The following is an 11,343-nucleotide window of genomic DNA, read 5'->3' on the forward strand; positions in this document are numbered from 1 at the left end:
CTCCCCGCCGAGCAAGGAGCCCGATGTGGGACTCGATCCCAGGACTCTGGGATCATGACCTGAGCCGAAGGCAGCTGCTTAACCAACTGAGCCACCCAGGCGTCCCATGGGTTCTCCTTTTAAGGGTAGAGATAAAACTGAAATGTTGCTGGTTTCTCAATTTATTTCTGTGTCTTAGATGTGTATTTTGTTATTTTGACTCCTGAAAGTTCATAGACACATATCAGCTTTCTCGTAAAGCATATAATTCAGGTGACTTATCAGGGTTGTGAAGTTCAGCAGTGGTGATTTACTTCTGACCGCTTTCATCATCTACCTTCACTCCACCTCCCTGCCCATGGGAAACTCAATCAGCTGTCACCCCATGGATGGCACCTGTAGTAGTTTTCTCTGAGTGATCAATTGATGGTTATGAACTCATCTGTGGCTATAAATTATTCAAGGGCAGTGATGTGTTTCTGCATAAAAATGGTTTTAATTATCACTAACTCCACAAACAACCTTCTTACTAGGTCCCTGTAATCTTTCAGTTGTGGCAGAATTACGTCTGAGTTGATCCATTTTCTATTCTTCTAGCAAAGGATTTTGTATCTGACAAAAATGCATTCTTTGACTCAGCACTTCAGACAACTGATTAGTCAGGAGTCCACCAGAAAAAAAAAAAACAAAACACAATAGGATATGCTTGTGTGTGTATGTGTGTGTGCATATGTATACTCATAACAAACCTTACTTTTGTTTACCATATCTTTCATGTCCTCTACCCAAACTAGCTTCTCCTACACCATTCTCTCGTCTTGGTACTTAACATGGTACTTAAGCCTGAGTTAAGCCACCTCCCTGAGTACCTTCCATGTATACATGAGATAGATGTATTAATAAATATCCATTTTTCTCTTGTTAATCTGTCTTTTGTTACAGGGTTCCCAGCTGAGAATCAGGATAAAGAGAAAATTATTTTTTTTCTCCCCTAAAACTGGTTACTACAGCCAAGCCAAATTAACACATAAAACTGACCAGTACAACCATCACCTTGCCATATTTTGGTAGTAGACTATAATAATACAATCCCACTGCAGGGCCTAGACCCCAGTGGATAAGGGCCTCAACCAGTGGAACAAAACATATTTAGAACAAAATCTTGACCCTTCTTTCAAGCTTTCTCTCTTTATTTATTTAGCAAAACTTATTTGGTGCCCATTATGTACCAGCTGTAAGGGAAGAAAAAAAATTTTTCCTCTACTGTTCTAGGATCTTGGCTGAGACACTCCTGTAATAGAAGACAGAGTAACAAGAGGAAAACAAAGGTTAAGAATGTATGTACTTCATGTATACGTGGGATATCCCTAGGGGAAACAGGAAAACTGAAATGGCCGAGCCACCACCTTAAGTATTATCTCCAGCTAAGGACAAAAGAAACGTGTTGGAAGGTGAGGGCTTTAGTGAGGTTGTCAGGAAAAGCACTCTAAGTAAGAGCAAGGTTGTCATGTAGATTTAATTCCTTCTCCAGTGTTAAGAGTTTCTTATGATTTGGAGTGTCCCTATCTTCCTGGTACAGAGAGAAAGATTCAAACGCAGATTTCCTTTGTCAATGTAAATCTTTCTTAAGGGTAACTTCTATTATGTTTTCAGAGCTGCTACTGTGTCTGTTGTTTCTTAAAAATAATCAGCTCAAAAGTAATCCTTATGCCTAGGAGTCATGTTTTGGAATGGCACAGTTATCCTTTGTAGGCATTTTTCTAGGCACATTATAATAACTTAGTTATTTAATTAGCTTGAGGTGGGTTCCTTTTTCAGTCCCATTTCACCTGTTGAGGACCAGAGTGGTTATGCAACTTGCCCACGAAGCAGAAACAAGAAACGAATTGAGTCTGGTTGCAGAGTGAATGCACTAACCATTATACCGTGCAGTCCTTCCTGGGTGCAGATGTATTTCAATTTCTTAAGAAATTGGGTTTCTGTGGAGGTTGAAGAAATATTAATTTCAAATCATCTATCTTATGAAGAAATTTGAAAACATTTAATTATTGAACTCACATAGCACAGCATAGTGTATAGAGCTTTACTTTACCACTTTTACTCTCTACTCGCTTGTAGTTTGGGTTGTGATAGTATTTGATGAGCCTTCATATCTAGGTTTTGATCAGTACTTGTCACTTGTTACTATTGCTCAGACAGTCTTAGAGTAATGAAAATTGTGCTCTAGCTTTGGGTCTAACCATGGTCCTTTAACTTAGTTTAATTAGAGGTCTGGCAAGTTACCAAACTTTAGTTTAACATCCTAGGTAACAACTGTTCTTTGCTGCTTACCCAAAGTTACATATATAGTGCAGGAAACATCTTTTTTTCTTGCTCAAAGAGGCATTGTATACAACTATGAATGTTTAATTGAGAAAAAGTAATTTTAGTATTACCAGCATTCTTCCAGAAGAGTACTAAAGTAGGAGACATTTTTCTGAGTGACAGATACTAGTATTTTCCATTAGTTTGGGCTTTACTGTTAGGCATAGACATAAGCAGGAGCTTTTGTTTACTTAACGTAAATTTCCTCTTGAGAGACTGGTCATTTCCTCGTGAAAACAGACTCCTGGTGCTCTGGTGCTAGGCACTGAGGTCTAGCACTAAAGAATTTTGGAAGTTTGCTATGTCACTTTTCGAGATCGGGTAAAAAATTAAGAATCTGGAGACCTGAGAGACCAGATGAGAGAATAGCTTCCATGAAACATGCATCAGAGGGCACATAGAACAAAGGTTTTATGAGTTGATGCAGCCTTGGAAAGCATATAAGAACAATAAAAAATGAACAAAAAATGAGAATTTAAATTGAAAAAATGGGAGGAAAAATTTGGGAAATAAAAGGAAAATAAAAAGAAATAAAATGTTGGTATAAAATGTTTTGGTCATAACTACATTAATAAAGGATGTCAGAATGAAGGTCAACGATAAAAAAAGATATTTGGGGGATGCCTGGATGGCTCAGTTGGTTAAGCAACTGCCTTCAGCTCAGGTCATGATCCCAGGGTCCTGGGATTGGTCCCTGGATTGGGTTCTTTGCTCAGTGGGGAGCCAGCTTTTCCCTCTGCCTGCTGCTGTGCCTGCTTCTTCTCTTTCTCTATAAAATAAATTTTAAAAAAAATTAAAGGAAAAAGATATTTGGGGGACACCCGGGTGGCTCAGTCAGTTACCCGAGGTCTCTTGGTTTCAGCTCAGGTCATGAACTGTGCTCAGCAGGGAGGCTGCTTAAGATCTCCCTCTTCCTCTCTTTCTACCCCTCTCCTTGCACATGCACATGCCTGTTCTCTCTCTTCCTCTCTTTCAAATAAGCAAATAAGATCTTTCAAAAAAAGATATTTGGTTTATGTGAGAGAATAGGCAACAAGGAGAATTCTCTGGGAGGGTTTGTGTTGTTGCAGTTTACTAAATTATAGCTTTGGGGAGAAATGTAATCAAATAAAAGAAGAAAATTATCCACAATTCCACTCCAAATAGCTTTTAATATTTTTTGACTTTTATTCCAGAATTTTTAAATGAATTTTACAATATATTTTTCCTTGTGTAAACAATGCCATTGATTATAGCAGCAATATTAATTTAATAATACATTTTCAGAAAACAAAATTTTAAAATTACTTTAAATGTACACAATTGAGGGGCACCTGGCTGACTCAGTTGGTGGAGCACACGACTCTTAATCTTGCGGTTGTGAGTTTGAGTCCCTTGTTGGGTGTAGAGTACTTAAAAATAAAATCTATCTCTCTTTTTTAAAAAAAAGTTTTTATTTATTTATTTGAGAGAGTGAGCGTGTGCGCGAGCATGAGTGGGGCGGGATTGGGGCAGAGATGGAAGTAAATTCCCCTTTGAGAAGGGAGCCTTACTTAGGACTCAGTCCCAGGACCTGAGCTGAAGGCAGATGCTTAGCTGAGTCACCAAAAATAAAATCTTAAAAAAAAAAAATGTACATAAATGAAAAGATATATTGGATGAGGATACATGGTAGTTGGGATCATAGTTTATGTGTAAATTTGAACCCTGTTCTATTCAATTAGTATTCATAGAATAATAATTTTTCATGGTAGTATAAACTCATAATGGGACTTAGTTTAATAGCTGTTCATAATTCCACCTTGTGAATTTACTGTATTTATTTAACCTTCTACCATTTTTAGCTGTAGTTTGATTCTGGTTATAAATAACTCTTCAGTGGGTTATTTCTTCATGAATCATTTTTGTATTTCAGATTATTCTCTCACAATGGATTTGTGCTAGTAGAATAATTAGGTTGAAGACTAAAAAAACATTTATGATATTTGCTATCCATTGCCAAATAGCTTTCCAGAAGAATTCGTTAGAGTTTTAAAACAATGTCAATGGGTGATTTTTTTTTTCATGTTTTTGTTTCACGAATTGTGTTGGAATCTTGCTAGGAAGATATGATGTGGCAAGAATGCTGAAACTCCTTTTGTAGGCAGTATCTTAGGAAAGCTAAATTTAAATCCTCATTTTGCCACTTCTTTGTGACCTTGAATATCACTGAACATTTTTCCAGTTTTTTTTAAATCTGTAACATAGAAGTAATATATATGTTTTCTCTGCCTGGCTTAAAGAGTATTTTACTCTTCAAATATTTGAAAGGATTTTGGAAAATGCAAAGTACTATAATTATTAATTCAAGTAGAATAAAATAAAATGGCCTTTTAACCTAGCATAATATAGATAGAAATCCAGACCTTGGAAATTGGGGGCTTTGATGTTAGATTTATATCATCAGAGACATTTGACTTATTTTGGGTTGTGTCACAGTAAAATAGTTCTGTTACTTGAGAACTGTGGGCTGATTCCATTTTCTTGCACAATACAGAATTTGTTTACTTTAATCTCTAATACTGCATTATTTTAGCAATTCTGGCTTTTGGCAAGGTAGCTTAGATTTGTATGAGGCAACCCATTTGTGTAATAGTTGTAGGAAGGGGAAGGTGAGGTTCTCCATCTGCCAGGAACATTTCGTTTCTTTTTGAAAAGAGAAAAGAATTATAGGTAGGATATATAAAAGCCAAAGATGAGCTATACATGTCAGCTACAAAAATGGTAGAGCATAATGACTGGTAAGAGGAAACATTTTACATGTAAGAAGGAGAGGCAAGTCAGCGTCGTGTTGTGTGTTATGTTCTATTTCTCAAATTACTGAAAATCATATGATGATAAAGAAATAGAGGGCTGGGTGGGAGAAAGGGCCCATGAGGTGGTGGTGCGGTGAGAATAGTAAAGAAGTAAGAAATTGAAGAAAACAAGTGACCACAGGGGAGGGGCAACAAGAATACAGCAGGGAGAAGAGCCTTCTTGTGGAGAGAGGAGACAGAGTGTTAAGTTCTGAAGAACGGTCTTTGTCTGAAGTCCCTAGGGGAAGAAAAGAAATGAAGTAGAGAGCCTCTTCAGATTGATTAGGAAGACCCAGCACAGTAAGAATAATAGGAGTAGTGTAGGTGGAACATAAGCAGAGAAGATAAAAGAAGAGAAGAGAGGAAACACAGAAAGTGAACTAGGAAAAGAAAAAATATATATGATTGGGAGGTGGGGAGCATACAAAAAAAAAAATCAGAAGACTGGATATTTAATTATTAAGCTTGGAGAGAAAAAAAAGTAGAAGGCTTTAATACAAGAAAACTAAAGCAAGAAAATGGCTGAATATAAAGAAGAAAACTTCTTTTCCATGTAGAGCTAGGATTAGGGAATTTTTTATTTATTGCTAGGGAAAGACCTAACTAGAAGCTAGCCAGAGTTTTCATGAACACATTGTGTGTATATTCAAAAGATAGGTACCATTAAGGAAATAAGATATATGTTCATGAAGGTGGAATCAAGAGGAGATAAACAGATTTATGAGTGCATAGGTCACCCCGTGGAAATTTAGGTAACATATTTCTGAAAGCAGAGGAAACAGTAAGGGAAAGTACCCCTCTGTGTTTAATATGGCCTATCAGGAAAACTTGTTTTTCAAAAGGGAACCAAAGGCACAAGGAGAGAAAGTGACCGTTTAAGCTTAGAAATCATAATCCTGATTAGAAACAGCCAAATGGGTTTGGGCATTAGACAAAGGAACTTAAAAAACTCATTTTGAGTGATAGGACATGTAAAAAAGAAAAAAAGGAACCTTTAATCAAAGGCAAGCACAAAAAGTAGAAGCCTGGCATGACTGTTGAGAGTGTGTTTGTACCAGTCATTAAACTATTATATCTTGGTTTCAAACCCATCCTGTAGACTCCATCTGTGATGCTGGGGCTATGACTCTGCAGAACACATTTCTGGCCAGTTGCTGTCTGGCAATAAGGATGCCAAAAGGACACACAAGGGTGGGGGTACCTGGGTGGCACAGACTTTAAGTCTCTCCTTTTGGTTCAGGTCATGGTCCCAGGGTCCTGGGATCGAGCCCTGCATTGGGCTCCCTGCTCTCATTGTGTCTGTTTCTGTGAAATGAATAAATAAAAATCTAAAAAAAAGATATTAAGCAAAAAGGACACACAAGGTTGAAGGAGGGGGAAAGGATATTCTCCTTTTTGTGAGCTTATGTGTATTTCCCATTCCTGTGAGTGTCTTGCCAGTGATGCTTTTCATCCCAGCTCCTTTTAGGAACAGCATCTGATCCAGTTTGCAGTTTTTCCATCCCTTGTAGACCTGGTCTCAAGGCACCCCCTCAGACATACCAGCAGCAGTCTGACAACACACTGTTCACAGAAGTCTGAGTCTCAGCTTCCCTTACCCCTTCTCCAAGCCTCTAGGCTGTAATAATGCCAACCTTTCCCTTCTTTCCTCTACTCCTAGGACAGGACATTGTTTCTCAGATTTGCTACTTCCATTGAACATTTGTGCACCATTTTGATCCTTTCCTAGTTAGTTTTAGACCTAACTAATTCTTAAGCATCTACTGAGTTAATTTTGGTAAAAAAAAAAAAAAAAATTACTAAGGCTAATTATTAGGTGTTCTTTGTAATAGAACATTACATTAATTAGCTTCTGTTACTACTGATTTTAATAGATGCTATAGACTTCACATGATAGAAAGGAGAGCCTTTCAACAAGTCATTTTGCTTAAAATAAGCAGCAACAGCTTTAAATTAAAAGAAAAGCACAAATATATTAATAAGGAAATTGAAGCCTAAATGGAGGAGAAAAAATAGAAACCCAAGATACTTTGAATGAGAATACCATAGACAAACCAGGGAAAGATATCATATTGAGTAACATATAAGGAGGCAGTAAGTGGTGACATGAGTTTAATAAACACTGGCAAACCAAACAACCTTGACCACCATCCCCCCATAATTAGAAAATATATACAGTTTATAAACACACACACATGTAAATCAAATAATTCAAAAGTGAAAAAAATATCAGGACAATGTCATAGGTATTACATAAAAAAATGTCTGACAAGTTAATTTGAAAAAGTCTCCTGATAATCTTGTGAAGAAAATAGAGAGAGATATAAGGAATAGTTATATAGTCAGGTAGATATGTATTCTGTTAAATTAACATGGCCAAAGTTATTGATTAAAGGATCAATGACTATAAGCAGTGAAGGCTCCAGTGTTGTTTCACAAGCTCTGCCCTTGGTTTTGTCCTGTTCCACATTCATATTAACAATGATATCCCCTCCTTCCTGCCAGAGACCACTAGCAACATACCTGTAGCTGAAAAAGATGGTTTACTACTTGTTGACATTGCAGGAATCTGTTATTATGGGGCATTCTATTATGGGACTTGAGTTTTGACAGAATAATTTTGGAGAGGGTCTAAGGAAATGGGGCTTTTGATGTTATCAGGAAATCGGAGTAATTCTATGATTAGGTACTGTAATCAGTCTTACCTATGAAAAGAACATAGTTAGGATAAAGCCCAATTGATTAAAAAAAAAAAAGCAATAGTCACCTATATTAGCCAGGGGAGGAGGAAATTTCGTATTTTGTGGTTTATACAGTGACCTTGGTTTCTTTCACTTTATCATACTCCCTAGAGTGACCTTGTCTGATGTTGTTGTTCTGTAAGATGGCTTATGTTCAATAAGAGAACAATACAGTGTAGCTATAAGCCGTCAGACCCGAATGTCAAGGGGTTCTCTTTCTCAAGATTTATTTAGATAAGTACTTCGAAGGCAACTTAATTAAATTTGTGGATGACATCAAGTTGAGAGAAGATAGTCACATGGACTCTAAAGAGAAAATGTATGTTAGAGACTATAAAATACAAAGTAGCCTTTTATAAATCTAGAAACAAAGACCTAAAACAATTAATGACTTATCCAATTATAAGGGCAAATACAAATGAAAAGTCAGAGACTTAATTCTCCCTATTGAAAATAAAAAAGGAGACTTCCCCTTCCCTTTTTGGAGAGCTTTTACTTTAGAAAACTGGTAAGTTCTCTCTCTCTCTCTCTCTTAAGATTTTCTATTCATTTAGGAGAGAGGGAGAGTGAGTGAGAGGGAGAGAGAATCTGAAGCCGAATCCACCCTGAGCATAGAGCGGGATGTGAGCCGGATGTGGGGCTTGATCCAACAACCATAAATCCATCACCTGAGTTGAAAGCAAGAGTCTGATGCTTAACCAACTGAGCCACCCAAGTATCCCTCTGTCTTTTTGAAAGATATAGGAATCTTACTAAAAGCTAAATATAGCTCTTGCCAGCTTTATGACCCAGGATTGTCTTTCTTAGGGATCTGGGAGACATCGCTTTGGAAGGTAATCATCAAAGAATATCCTGACCCTGTTTCCCAGTTTCTGTGGGATGGTAGGAGCTCAGCTTTGGCAGCACACACCTCACACCAAGTTACAAAACCATTTCCTATTATATAGATACAAGTGCGTGTTTCCTCTATATAAAGTCTATTAGCTAACATAGATAGTCACCCCAGTTACTTGGTGAATTTAGGTTGAACTGTGTGACAAATGGTGCTGTCAAATCTTCTTTCTTGAGGACCAGTTCAGGTTTATCTTGAGAATATGTGTGTAGGGATTGTATCTCCTTGGCTCCAGAAGAGGGGGTGAGGTTTCTTTCTGCATTGGCATTGTCTTTAACAGATTGCATGGGATGCATATCACATTCTTATTTAATAATAAGTTGTTTTCTTCCTCTTCTACCTTCATGGAGAAGTTTCCTGGGTTGGGAGGAGATTTTGTTTTCAATTATATGTCCCCAACACAAGGTCACAGGGCACTGGAAAAGATGGAACAGTTACATAGTTCTAGTAATTAATATAGTAAATGCATGCATGTATTTATTTATTTATTTATTTATTTTAAAAAGATTTTATTTATTTATTTGGGAGAGAGAGCACGAGCAGGGCAAGGAGCACAGGGAGAGGGAAAGGGATAATCAGATTCCCCGCTGAGTATGGAGACTGAAGTGGGGCTTGAAGGAGGTCTTGATCCCAAGACCCTGAGTTCATGACCTGAGGTGAAGTCAGAGGCTTAACCTACTGAGTCACCCAGGTGCCCCTGCAAGTGCATTTAAATGTGTCAGATAGTAAAGGGAAAATGGATTCAAAGTTCTGAGATCCATCTCTAGTACTTATTTATCCTAATGCTAGGACTTTTTACTTTTTTTAAAGATTGTTTATTTGAGGGAGAGAGAGAGAGAGAGAGAGGACGCAAGGGGAGGAGTTAGAGAGACAGGGAGAGTGAGAATCTCAAGGAGACTCCCTGCTGAGCGCAGAGCCAGATGGGGGACCTGTCCCAGGACCCTGAGATGATGACCTGAGCCAACACTTAATGGACTGAGGCCCCCAGGCACCCTGAAGTTTGTACTTTTGGATCACTTTCCTCCAGTTCCCACTCCCTCTACCTCTATCTCTGGTAACCATAAGTTTGATCTCTTTTCACTGAGGTTTTGCTTTTAGATTCCACATATCATATGGTATTTATCTTTCTGTATTTGACTTATTTCACTTAGCATAATGCTGTCAAGGTCCATTCATGTTATTGTTAAATGGTAGGATTTCCTCATTTTTAATGGCTGAATAATATTCCTATATTATTGTATTCCATATCTATATATACCACAGTTTCTTTTTTTAAGAAGATTTCATTTATTTGAGGCAGAGCATGTACAATTTGGGGGGGTGGCGGGAAAGGAGAGAGAGAGAAGCAGGGTCCCTATAGAGCAGGGATCCTGACCCAGGGCTCCATCTCAGCTCGTTATGACCTAAGCTGAAGGCAGACACATAACCAACTGAGCCACCCAGGCACCCATATATGGTAACTTCTTCTTCTTTTTTTTTTTTTTAAGATTTTATGAATTTATTTGACAGAGAAATCACAAGTAGATGGAGAGGCAGGCAGAGAGAGAGAGGGAAGCAGGCTCCCTGCTGAGCAGAGAGCCTGATGCGGGACTCGATCCCAGGACCCTGAGATCATGACCTGAGCCGAAGGCAGCAGCTTAACCCACTGAGCCACCCAGGCGCCCCTATCGTAACTTCTTTAACCACTCATCTGTTGAGGGACACTTAGGTTGTTTCCATGTCTTATTACCATGTCTTGGTTATTATAAATAGTGCTTCTATGAATATGATGATGCAGATATCTTTTTGAATTAGTGTTTTTGTTTCCTTTGGATATATTCCCAGAAGTGGCATTACTGGATCATATGGTAGTTTTCATTTTAATTTTTTGAGGAATCTCCATATTGTTTCCCATAGTGGCTACACCAAATTACCTTCTCATCCACCTTGTAGAAAGGTCACATACAGCATCATGATGACTATGGCTAACTCTGCTGTATGAAGTCCAGGAAAGTTGTGAAGAGAGTAAATCCTAACAGTTCTTATCACAAGAAGAAAATATTTTTCTTCTTTATTGTATCTGTAGGAGAATATGGATGTTAGCTGAATCCAGTGTAGCAATCATTTTATAATATATGTAAATCAAATCACCATACTATTGTCCTTAAACATATATAGTGATGTATATCAATTATTTCTCAAAAAAAAAAAACCAGAAAAAACATTTTGAGATTAGAGATAAGACCGGTACCTTACTCTTGTCTGAGTAGGGCAAAAATTAGAGGTACTTCTCCTCTATTCATCATCCCTTTACTATCTTTCTTCTAAGGTGGCTTCTAAATTCCAGAATGTTCACACAATTCTGTAGGATTGGTGTGTGGGCAGTGGGAGTGATTTAGGAGAGGATTCTGGTTGCTGTGTGTACCACACAGTCATTTTCTCAGCTGTGCATCATTTAGTCTTAATCTGGAGTAGAGCGTATCATTGTTGCCACCACCCCACAGATGTTCACCTTCCCATCGGCTCTCCATTCCAGTGATCACTGATCCCTCCACTGAGAACCCCACCTTTCTTA

At 37.9% G+C, this 11,343-nt stretch overlaps 1 long non-coding RNA gene across 1 annotated transcript; it reads right to left on the minus strand.

The window, feature by feature from the left end:
• Window positions 1-1,447: 1,447 nt before the first annotated feature.
• Window positions 1,448-11,038, minus strand: LOC116566887. Its single transcript, XR_004276041.1, has 4 exons — window positions 11,020-11,038; window positions 10,703-10,848; window positions 8,899-9,205; window positions 1,448-1,958 (listed from the first exon to the last, which is right to left on the minus strand). It is a non-coding gene; the product is annotated as an uncharacterized LOC116566887 (long non-coding RNA).
• Between the last annotated feature and the right edge of the window lie 305 nt (window positions 11,039-11,343).

This window comes from Mustela erminea, chromosome 1 (assembly GCF_009829155.1).
Source record: "Mustela erminea isolate mMusErm1 chromosome 1, mMusErm1.Pri, whole genome shotgun sequence".
In the NCBI taxonomy this organism is placed as follows: domain Eukaryota; kingdom Metazoa; phylum Chordata; class Mammalia; order Carnivora; family Mustelidae; genus Mustela; species Mustela erminea.